General features: G+C 33.1%; 1 protein-coding gene and 1 long non-coding RNA gene across 3 annotated transcripts in view; one reads left to right on the forward strand and one right to left on the reverse strand.

Moving 5' to 3' along the window:
• The window catches only part of LOC143202527 (uncharacterized), an 83,915-nt gene that overhangs the window by 14,558 nt on the left and 56,496 nt on the right, over positions 1 to 12,861 (reverse strand). The gene's annotated exons all lie outside the window — the stretch shown is intronic.
• LOC143202546 (uncharacterized) lies at positions 6,193 to 7,069 on the forward strand. The gene is made up of 3 exons (XR_013007178.1): positions 6,193 to 6,331; positions 6,503 to 6,819; positions 6,881 to 7,069. It is a non-coding gene; the product is annotated as an uncharacterized LOC143202546 (long non-coding RNA).

The following is a 12,861-nucleotide window of genomic DNA, read 5'->3' on the forward strand; positions in this document are numbered from 1 at the left end:
TCGAAGTTAACTAAGTTGAATAATAGATTTTTTTTTACATTTTCACCATCGAGGTTAACAAAATTGGATCATTATTTTAATAGATCTTTTATTATCGAGGTTACCTAAGTTGGATCCTACTTTTTTTTAATATATTTCATCATCGAGACTCACAAAGTAGGAACTTTGTTGTAGATATTTTATCAGGGAGATTAACACAGTTGGATAATTTTTTTTCTACATATTTTATCATCGAGATTAACTAAGTTGGAACATAGTTTTTTTAAAAATATATTTCACCATTGAGATTAAGAAAGTTGGATGATATTTAAAGAGATATTTTATTATCGAGGTGAACTAAGTTGGATCATACTTTTTTTCTTAAATATATTTCACCATCGAGATTAACACAGTTGGATAATTTTTTATACATATTTTAACATCAAGGATAATAAGTTGGATAATTTTTTGTAGGTATCTTATTATGGAGATTAACTAAATTGGATCATACTTTAAAAAATATATATTTCACTATGGAGATTAACAAAGTAGGATCTTTTTTTCTACATATTTTATCATCGAGATTAACACAGTTGGATAATTTTTTTGTACATATTTTATCATCGAAGTTAACTAAGTTGGACCATTTTTTTGTACATATTTTATCATCGAGATTAAAAGTGCTGGATTATTTTTTTCAACATAATTTATTATCGAGATTAACTAAGTTGGATTATAGTTTTTTATTTAATACATTTTACCACCGAGATTAACAAAGTTCTATCATACTTAAAAAAAAATATATTTCATTATCGAGATTAACAAAGTAGGATCTTTTTTTGTATATATTTTATTATCGAGATTAACTAAGTTGGATCAATTTTTATACACATGTTTATCATCGAGTTTAGAGTATTATTTTTTATATTACTTTTTGATTTTGATAATTTCGTAGTTTTCATTTGATTTTAAGGCTTCTACATATATTTTATTAACTAATTCAGGCATCTTCGAATATATCGATCCAATATCACTTTAAAAGCTTTCCCATCGATAAACACGTAAAAAACAAATTCCCGAAATGGAAAAAACGACGGCACAGAACTATGTAAAAATGCGGACGGAGTTCCCCGTTTCCTTTCTGTTTTAGGCTGTTTATTTTTTCCTTATCGGGGCCCAGATATTCGGCCGCTTTTACGGCTCAATTCTTTCGCGAAATGGAATTGGGGATGGGGTCCTTAACGTTTCCGAAAGGGCGAGGTACGGTTTCCAGGATAGAGCCTTATGTAAATAAAAAGGCTTTGTTGTGATTATATTACCACACATTCGCCGAAAATATATCATACGCGCCGCGGTGCAGACGAGACTGGGAAATCGTTCTTCTCGCCGCACGAATCGAGGTAGGCGGCGTTCAATAGAACGTCAAAAAATTATGTGATAACTTGGAAGTTGAAATTGGCCAAAAAAACTGTTTTAGTTGTTGACGAAAATGTTTGTAGACATTAAATTAGTATTTTCCAGGCCCTCCAATTGTACCAGTATAATCCCGAGTAGCTTTAATAAGCGCTGCTGGTTGCTCATATTTCCTAATTGTGGTAATTTTGTTTGGAATAACAGTGGTGAATCATCAGTGCATTTTATTGGTCAGCTCCATTAGCTCCTTAATCTATTAGACGTTTACATGTTTTCTGACAATGAATGATTATAGAGAGTGTGTTTTCGTTTTAAATGTATCAATTGTTGAATCGTTGAAATCATAAAGGAAATTGGGTGACAGGGGAATTGATAGCTTATGGGCCATTCTTATGAACAAGTAAACCTTGAAAGAATTTCAAGCCTCGTTATTTTCCACCTATAGCTCAAAAACAGCTAGAAAAGTACAGAAACGTAGTAAAAAACAATAATGCAATTCGATCTTAAATTTGCAAATAAAAATTCATCAAAACTAGTTTACAGTGTTAGTAAATACTTGAGAGAATAATCAAACATGTAGTAGGCTCATTTTCCTATATTTTTCCAAACCAAACCAAACAAAAGTCATTCTATACACCAAAAAGAAAAATGTACTCAACATGGCTAGAAAATAACCAAAAATAATGTGGTATTTTTTTAATTTGAATATTTAACAACTATATAAAACTATTATTCTGTGCGTGCAGTCGGATCATTCTTCTTGTATCACTTTTTGGTTTGGTTAATTTCAAAGATTTTATTTCATTTTAAGAATTTTTCAATACATATTTTATTAACTAAATCCAATATCTTCAAATCTATCCACCCAATACCACTTTAATAGCTCTCCCATCCAGGTTAACTAAGTTGGATCATAGTTTTTTTTTTAATTTTTAAAAACATATTTCACCATCGAGGTTAACATAGTTGGATCATTCTTTATATATATTTTAATATCGAGGTTAAGTAAGTTGGATCACAGTTTTTTTTAAACATATTTCACCATCGAGGATAAGAAAGTTGGATCATTATTTTATTTTTTTTTAAACATATTTCACCATCGAGGTTAACAAAGTTGGAACATTTTTGTCGTACAAATTCTAATATCGAGGTTAATAAAGTTGGATCATTTTTGTTGTAAAAATTTTATTATGGAGGTTAACTAAGTTGGATCACATTTTTTTTTTAAACATATTTCACCATCGAGGATAACAAAGTTGGATCATTTTTGTTGTACATATTCTAATATCGAGGTTAACTAAGTTGGATCATTGTTTTATTTTTTAACATATTTCACCATCGAGGTTAACATATTTGGATCATTTTTGTAGTAAATATTTTATTATGGAGGTTAACAAATTTGGATCATTGTTTATATATATTTTAATATCGAGATTAACTAAGTTGGATCACAGTTTTTTTTAAACATATTTCACCATCGAGGATAACAAAGTTGGAACTTTTTTGTTGTACAAATTCTAACATCGAGGTTAACTAAGTTGGATCATTATTATTTTTTTAAACATATTTCACCATCGAGGTTAACAAAGTTGGATCATTTTTGTTGTAAAAATTTTATTATGGAGGTTAACTAAGTTGTATCATAGTTTATACATCTTTAATATTGAGGTTAACTAAGTTGGATCACACTTTTTTTTTAAAACATATTTCACCATCGAGGTTAACAAAGTTGGATCATTTTTGTTGTAAATATTTTATTATGGAGGTTAATAAGTTGGATCATAGTTTATACATATTTTGATATTGAGGTTAACTAGGTTGGATAATTTTTGTTGCACATATTATATAATCGTGGTTAACTAAGTTGGATCATACTTTTTGGCTTTTGGTTCTTCCGTCAGGATGTTTCATGAGGAAGATTCAGCATTGCTGATTAACGCTCTAAAGCATACAAAATACGGTTTCGACGTCTCATTTCCCATACAGCAGCCCCAAAAGGGAAAAATAAACGTTGGTGCCCCCTCAAAGCGAATCAACATTTTTATTTTGCCTCAGATGTTCTCGGTGTGTTTTAATAGCCGCGCCGAAGAATAAAGAATAAAAAAACGAGAGCGAGAGAGAGAGTGGCGAGGGGGGCATCGGCGCGGTGAAAAAAGACGGGAGATTCCTTTAAGCCGATTTCGACCTATTCCGCTTGAATGAAACGTTCTTTTTTTTCTTCCTCGTTGTTTCGCGCTCCAAGGCTGTCCGGTTTCTCAGGCTTGAATTTGCGCGTATATACTTTTTGCGTTCTGTTATTGTTTATTCTTTCGCTCGGCGGGTGAAGGAATGACGGTGGGAACGGGATTTTCGAGCGTAATTGCCGTTTTAGACTATGTTATTGTATCTGGTATCTGTTAGTTTATAATTGCGGTCCTTATAATAGAAAATCGCACGATTTTAAACATGAAGTTTATGTGAGATGGATTATTAATGAAGTTACTGCCGAAAATATCACAAACAACTCAAGATATTTATTAATAAGTACTTAAATCTCAGACTATAAGAAGATTCAAGAAGCACCTTGTTTTAAACTAAACTAATACTTCAAAAATAATGATATTCAATAACAAATAACTTGTTAAAAATATGTTGAATGAATTATTAATGAAGCTTATTATGAAGATTATAACTGACCGTCACTACAGCACTTTTCTAAATGTTCGTCTTTCTATTTTAAATCACGACACCAAATACAGGGCAACCAATTTAAAAAGAAACGTTAATCTGTCAATGTTTTAATATTCAACGACATATAGTAGAAATTTTGTGCTCTGTAAACAATATAGAGCCAATTTAAATGTTAAATAATGTAAATATGTAATGAAACAGACAAAATAGAACTTATATATATCCATGATACCGAAATTAGGACACAAGGGAAAAATGTTTGGAGACTTTTTAGATTTACTCCAAGTGAGTTTTCGAAAGTTATTTTTAGAGTTCCTACCAAAGTTTAATGAAGAGGAAACATGGAAGGACATGTATTTTTAATACTGGAGATCGCGCAGTGGTTGAAATTTGACAGTAGCTCATAAAGTTAAATATAATTCTTTCGATAGAAAGTATGTTATAAAAATATGTTACATGTGTGTATAAAACAGTTGAAAAAAGACAATAAACAACTGTTATTTCAACCAAATTCTTCGTCGGTTTTATTTTATTAACATCGTTATAGGATCAACTAAACACTAATAAAAAATAACTCTTTTCGTTATAACGTTGAATTCCGACCAGTAAAACTACTATTTAAGTAATGTTGTTTTTAAATTTAATTTTAAATGTTCTAAATGCCCTTGATATTCTGAAATATATAATCAACTTTGAATCAGTAGTCTATATATATGCGCATTAACATATCTATATATGTTTATGCACATTTTTTAAAACATATTGAATATAATAATATATCGCAGGCTACAGTAAGAGCATTGAAAAGGTTATTATATATAAAAATGTTCCAAAGTATTTACAAAGTGTTCCATAGAAACACATTTAAATCAATAACAAAATGTCGATATTTTTATATATCGATGTATCTACATATCGTTATATTTGTTAATTAAAATAGGTTCGTGATCCGGAAGACATATCCGTTTGTTAACGGTTTTTGATACATTTTCTGATAACGTACACCTTTCTCTCTGATACCTATCCAGAAAAATATATAGATATTGTTTTATCGATTTTATAGATATATCGATAAGCCTACTATGCAAACGTTATTATGTTCTGTGTGAATTTCGACAATCTGTCACAATTTTGGGACAAATATAAATATTAAAATAGAAAAAGCGTTTTTATATAAATGTTAGCTTTTAACTTCTACTCCATATCAACTTGAACTCTGTCAGATATATCAAAAACGAGATCCAAGCAAGAAAAAATGAAAACGAAAGTTGAACTATACGAGTCGCCGCTTTTAACGCAGCAAATGCGATGTTTTTCTCCTGCGCGAGATGTGTCTGTGTGCGTTACGGCTAAATCCAGAGAGAGTCCCAAGCGTCAACCTCGATAAATTCTCCGTTACACATACTGATTATCGCGGTTTGTCTTTGGAATTCGTGTTTTTTTAGGTTGGTAGGCTTTATTATCCGGGGAATCTTGTTTACTCGTCAAATAACGCAATTTCGCTTTTTTTTGGTCCGGTTTCCCCAAACCGGGACCCCGTCCCGTGATACGTAACATTTAATGGAGCGTAGCAGTGTAATTCTCCCCTTTTTGTCCCTCTCCGTATCCCCGAAAAGCGTTTTACCGTTTCGAAATTCATAATTGTCCGGCCTATGACTTTATTAATTCAACGTCAGATATGTCAATTAACGTTTAATCGGTACAAATCGATCGGTAACTACCGTAAAATTCGGCCATAATAGTCGGATGGGTGCAAACCGTACCGACCCGGTGATATAAACTCGCGCGCGAACCAAGCCCGCTTTATCCATTATTAATTCGAAAAAACGGCGTGCGTTCCGTCCCTCGAAAAATCGAAATCGCGTAAATCCAGCGTGCCGCCGGAGAGGGAGGCCTCGCGTCGGCTTTACCACGCCATCTGAAACCATTAAAATGTTTTTCCGAAACCGCTACCGTTGATAGTTAGGCCGACCGCGTCGTTTTTTATTTACTATTTTATTTTTATTGCGGTTATTTAGACGATCGTGCATACGGTCCGACTCCGTTACAACGTTTTACGAGCGTACGTGATCCGTCCCCATTCCTTGCCTCGACGGTCGCGCTACACTTTTCGCTCGTTATTGCGCGGAATGCTAACGTGTGTTTTGACGCCGAACATGGAAATATCATTATATTAATATCGTCGTTGTTTGTTGTGGCAAATGAAGTTGGCCGGGAAGTCATTGGGTTTTTAGAACATTATACTTTATATGGTTTTGTGTGAAAATCGGTAATTTATTGCTGTTAAGGCCTTTCTAATAACCTCTACCTTTAATTATGTCTAAAGTATCTTATAAACGTAATATCGAGGTACATAACACTGTTGATTAAATTTGGGGTTAGGCCTCATTTCTTTTGTTTATTGTTTAATGAGTCCTTAATAATTTTATTCTTTTTTCAGTTATCAAATAATACGGAACATTATATTTGATATAATGTAAAGGACTTAGTTTTAGAAGTGTGCGCAAAGTCTGCATATATTCGTAGAACATTCAAATGTCAACCAAACAGATGATGAGCTTCTAACTGAGCTGTCGCTGCATATTCACTACTAAACCATATATTCCCAAAATGTAAAGAAAAATTTTAATTAAACGCAAGCCTTCAAAAATTGTCAGTTAAATATTATTACAGTTAGATTACAAAAAGGTAACATCAAATATCTGGTTTCTTGTACATCGATAACAGTTCAATAAGATATATTTCACCAAGTCAAAGGTGAGTACATATTTTGTATACACATTTGATTGAACAATGTAATTTTATTAAGTGTCTTCAGATTGGTTTGTGTGTATTATGGCAGACAGAAGTTTCAAACAATTTGAGAAATACTTATGTATAGACAATGTATGAGTCCAAATGTCGCTGAAGTTTAAACACAGATTTTGTAAAGTACTTGATGGAGTATTGCACTTGTAAATGCTTATAAGTTTGTAAGGCTGTTATTAAATAAGCTTTAAAATCACAATTTGTGCATTTTATTTACCCTGATATTACAAGGAAATTTTGTACGATGTCAGGTACACTTTTACAGTCCAAAAGTTTAGAAAATCATCTATACATCATCAAATATATATAATTTAAATGTTGTTGCGTTGTAGTTACTATCAATTATGTAAAATTAACATTATTTTACCGGCTGTGGCTACTGGTTTTGTTTCGATATTACAAAAACATAGGAAAAGGTTTCCAAAGTCAGCAATATTCTTCTCAAACTAACAGAGTATTTCAATGATTTTAAAATTGACGACTTATTGTGGAAATGTTATCAAAATCACAATTTTTTTTGTTAAAACCTGTAGAGCATTTGGTGAGTTTTAAGTGGTTTATAGTTTAAAGGCTTTCTGATCGTATGTATATTTATAATATTAAAGCAAATATAAATGACTTTCTCTGAGGTAGTCATGGTGGAGAAAACAATACTTTCCTTAAAATCACCTTGTTTAAAAACATCACTTTGAAAAGGATCTTTTTGCACCTACATGTCTTCAAGTGTTTTTGCATGATGCTTACTTTCAGAAGTTAGATTGTCTCAATATCAACATGATAATGAAGCTATATAAAGTTAATTTTTTAAGTAGCCTCTTCTATAGTGTCTATTAAAAGATCTCGATGAATGATTTCCCTCCAAGTGTCTATGATAGATAGATAGAAGTGCTTGAATCACCAAGTTGGCTACTCGTACGACGAGCAATCCAAAACAAAACAAGAACAGGAAAAAGGAGAAACTCGCCCAATAAATAAAGCGAGAGATAATGAGACTCCCCAGATAGCTGACGAAAAATGCTCCCGCGCCCCAACAAACTCGGGTCCCATCCGACGAAATGAAACAAAGTTACGATATCAATAGGTCGTTTCCCCAGGGCCGGGCCATTAAAGCGGGATCCGGGAGGCCGACGACGGGACCCGGGGAATCACGATCTTAAAAATAAAATCAAACTGTTATCGAGGCCGAAGAACGAGAAAAAAAAATAACGAAAAAACAAACTGTCCCACGGAGAAATATGAGGTCGGGCTCCCTTTTATAGGTCGTTGGGACTTTAAAGGAGGTTTTGCATTGTAAATCCGAGTCTCTTAATGTGTATCGGTTGTCGGAAATCGGGGATATTGCTTAGAGGGGCGCATCCGCCATTTGTTCGAAATGTTTTATTATCTCTTGTTCTTGTAATAATGACTGGGTATAGTGAACTGGGGTGCTAGGATTGCTTGAAATTCCTAAGAACATCTTGTCTTGAAAATGTTAGTACGTGAATGCGTATCGGTTGTCAGAAATGGGTATTTTATATTTCGCATTCACCATTTCTTCAAATAGGAAATTATAATTATATTATTGTAAATCCTAAAATTAAAATGAGAAAAAAAAATAAAACGTTATTCACAAGTTAACCATTCTACCCGACGTTATATCGTGGGTGTTCGCATGAAAGACGAACGCCAGCAAACATTAAAAAATCAATGCGACACAAACCCAACAATAAACGTTTCTACGTCAAGCCGATATAAAAAAGGGAAATAAAAGGATTTCCTCTGAGCCGTAATGGACCGTCGCACGTCGGCCACCCGCGCCCTCCCCGTCATCCTGCACCCCCTGCAGAGAGGGAGTAGTATCACAAAAGAGAACAGTTAAAACTGAGGGTGGTGGTGGCGGCAGGGAGGAGGATGGAGGCGTCGGCCGCATAGAGCTGCGTGAAGCTCCACTCTAATCCGTTAATTTAAGGGGTACCGTATGAAATTATAAACTGAAGCCTCTGCGGACTCGAAATTAGAATGAAATAGAGCGGCAAAACGTAATAAAAATAACCCGACGCGTTTAAAGTATCTTAACGAAAGCGACATCGTCGATTTCACCCGATTCCAATTGACGCATAAGAAAAAGAAATAAAAGTCATCGAGTCTGTGATCATCTTAATGCTAGATGACCATAACATCGCGTGGAAAGTGACTGCAGACGATATATTTTTACGATTAATGGTCTCGAGGCTTTCTCTTTCAACATATAAAAAAGAAAACCGAGCAATATCGGAAAATTGTTTCTGATATCGTAAATTTAGTCGTGCATCAACGGTGAAGCCCCTGAAGCTCCCTAGTCGGGACACAAAAGGTCCTAGGTCAGTGACATTGGAATCTAACGTGTTTTACACTATATCCAAATGCTTTACATGACCAAACATGGAATATATTAAATAATCGCAGTTTTATGAAGAATGTGAGCTAATTTTAATTGATTTTTCTTTGTTGAAGGAACACTATTATTTTGAAGATCATGTCAAATGCACTACCTGTGATTTTCATTTATTTTCCATGATTATTTCACTCATCTTTGTATTGCCCCAATTGGGTGTTGCTTGTCAACTATATATATATCAAAACTGAGCTAAGATGACATTTCTTGATAAAATATTGACATCACGATTCATAAAAGCTACTGATTTTGATCGTTTCGTGCAAACGTTTCCGAAAATTACGTCTGCACATAAAAACGATTCTAAACTTGTTAACTGGCGAAAGTTTAATTATTGAGCTAAAAATAACCAATTAAGCCAAATGATTTGTTCGTTTACCCACAACGCCGCGCATTTTCAGCGTTTCTTTGTCCGTGTCGTTTGCGATTTTAATTGTGTAGGTGAAAAAAATCCGAAAAAATATGACAATGTGGGCGTACGTTTCGATTAAAACGGCTTGGATTGGTACATGGGTGTTATATTGTGCAAAATAGCTGTCTAATGGTAATGTTCTTGTTTTCTCCGCGATATCTATATATATTCGGTCACCTTTACTTTTACGAAATTACTGTGGTGCTATCTAATCATTATGCAAATAATATTTTGGTTATAAGACCACACAAATCATACATAATTATAACAATATGTCTAAAATCCTTTCCGGAAGTTTCAAGTTAATAATAGCAAAAATTTAGAACAGAAAAAGCCCTCCATTATTTTATTTACATTAGAATTTTGTACACAAAACAGAAATCTAGAATGGGAATGAACACTAGAGGTCTGAAGGTAAAAAGATGGTAGGTTTCTTTCTCTTCTTTCGATTTCCAATATCGTCAAATATCTTAGTTTATATTTATTTTTTTTATTTTTGCGTAAAATTTTAAGGATATTTGTTGCCATAGCCTTATTTTGTTGTTTTCCAGGATGCAGAAGTTTAAATGAAATAGTTTATATTCCAAAGGATTTTGTTCTAGCGTAGAAACGCTTTCTAAAAATAAAAAATGATAAATTTCAAGAACAGGAAGGTTTATTCTCTGCATTTCAGACTGATCAGATAACTATGGATCCAAATGTGGAACCAAGGTGCAATTTCTAATTGCAATTTTAATAGTAATTTCATTAAAATGTACATTGATTATTGAATTTAAATAAACAACATGTGTATATTCACAGTTTCTCTTTAACTTATAAAAAAAGGAAATATGATTAAAAGTTAAATAATGGAATCAGCAGTTGCTCTGGCCACATTATGATCTTCAAAAAGAATTACGAGGTCAGTACTGATCTGAGAATTATAATACATGAATTGCTATATATATATATATATATATATATATATATATATATATTTTTTTATGACTGCTATTATGTTATGTTATCTAAATACTATTTAATGGTACTAGGAAGATATTTGAATTCATATCATTCATTCTTTCGATTTATTGACAAAAATGTGCATTCAGGTATTATTTCAGCAAATGGTAATATTTTTAAAATTCTGCACAACATTCTGAGCGAAGGCAATGTAATAAGAAAAATAATAATTAGGTGTCGCTTGATTTGGCGTATCAAAAATATAAATCCTATTTATGCAATAGCAAAGGGCATTTGCATTGCTACATATAATATCGATAGTGGCCAATTAAGTACCCATAAAAAAGTATATAAAAAAGAAAAGGAGGTCTCGTAATCTGTAAATTCAAATATTGCATTTTAGGTATATTTCGGATAAATGATTTTTGAATTTAAAGTTTTTTACTTTATAATATTTAAGGCAATAACAATGTACGATTAGAAAATCAGTTGTCAGATTATGAAGTGTCTTTTGGGGTATTTCGAAAATAAACATTTTTGGGTGGTTTTTGATTAACAGAATTTGGCCACAACTTTATACGTGGAACATAGCATTCTAAGTCTGTCCATTTTGTGACTATATGTTTTTTTGACATGACGAACAAGAAACAGGAACAGTTTTCCTGGACCAAACCATGCCATCGTTTAGGGACGGGAAGTAAGCTGAAAATTTCATTATAAAACAAAGTTGGCGTCGCCTCCTTACATATAACATTAAACACCACCCGTCCGACATTAAATAAACATTAAAATTCGTACGGTGGTCTCGTTCAGATGCTTAACAACTATGCGATAAATATTTACGGGTTCTGTCGTAAGCCCGGGGAGGCGTTCGATACGCGAAAAATTGAAAAATAATGGCCGCCGAACGCCGACGGAAGGGGTACGTCGACGGAACGACGAAGAATGGCTAACGAGCTTTCTGAATTTTTCAAATAACTTAGTCTGGTGGAGGGGGGTTGGTTCGGCCAGATGCCGAGAGGAGAGAGAAAAAAATGTAGCGCGGCGGTTGATGGAAAAAAAGGGCGCAAATTTTGTTTTGATGGGTTTATTTGTTCGCTGGGACTGTTGGGTCTCCACGTTGACGAGGATTTTAACGTGGTGTTATTTAAAATCGCTTAATATATTGTTGTTCTTCGGGATATAAGTTTTTCGGGTCTCCTGATGCGAAAACAAACCTTTTCTTTAACCGGCTGGGTTGCGCAGTGGTTAAGGTGACAGAACGGTCCTCTTACTGTTGCGATAGTCGCAGTTTCCATGTACTTTACGTTTGTGATTGTAATTGTAAATGCCTTTATAGGCAACAGTGGAGAAATCGGTATGGGATAACCATTCCAGTAACCAGGCTGGGTAAGACCGGGTGTCTTCTGGGATGGTCTCTAAGTTGTTGAACAGTAGGATCAGTCTAGATAAACCCTTTCTTAAGGGTAAAACTAGTTGAAATAGTTCTCGGACAGGAATGCATTAAAATATTTGACTGCCATGTATTCTGATCATTTTTCCTTTTTTTTTTCGCCATCTTTTCTTTATTTTCAACCTTTTGAGTTACTACTCTTCTTTATTCTGTCGATTTTACTGTGTTTTGTGCTGTCCAAGATGTGTTTCATCAAATAACGAGTTTGTTTACAGATTATTCCAGTTTTCTCTTTTTAATTTCATTCCATCTATTATTTTCTATTTGTTCATTTAGTTATTTATCTATTTATTCTATTATCTGTATCTATTTTATTTTTTCTATTTTATTATTTGTTTCTTTCCCATGACTGTTAAATTATTGTAAGTTAAAGATACTAGTGTTATGGTTGCAATTAGCGTTAGGAACTATCGACTGAAATTAGTTAGAAACAGTCGATAATAAAAAAACTAGCGATTGAAAATAGTAATTACTATTACTAGGAATATTATTGATTGTTGAAACTTGGATGAGAGAAATTTTAACATTCAAAAGGCTAGAATAATCTGTATAGATAGACACCTTAATAACATTGTGTAAGAAGCAATTTCTCTATTATAAGTAACATTTTTCGTACAACTGTATATTATCTTACCATATTTATGACCATTAGTTAAGCGTTCAACACTTGAAAAGTACTCAAACAACAATAAACGTTTCAAAAACGAACCGACTTTGGGTTCTGTATCAGAAGACAGATACAGTTAAATGAAATGTAGATTAAGCTTACTC

The sequence above is a fragment of the Rhynchophorus ferrugineus genome, unplaced genomic scaffold (genome assembly GCF_030347505.1).
Source record: "Rhynchophorus ferrugineus isolate W39M unplaced genomic scaffold, kcgeb_rfMv2 rfM9, whole genome shotgun sequence".
NCBI lineage: Eukaryota > Metazoa > Arthropoda > Insecta > Coleoptera > Curculionidae > Rhynchophorus > Rhynchophorus ferrugineus.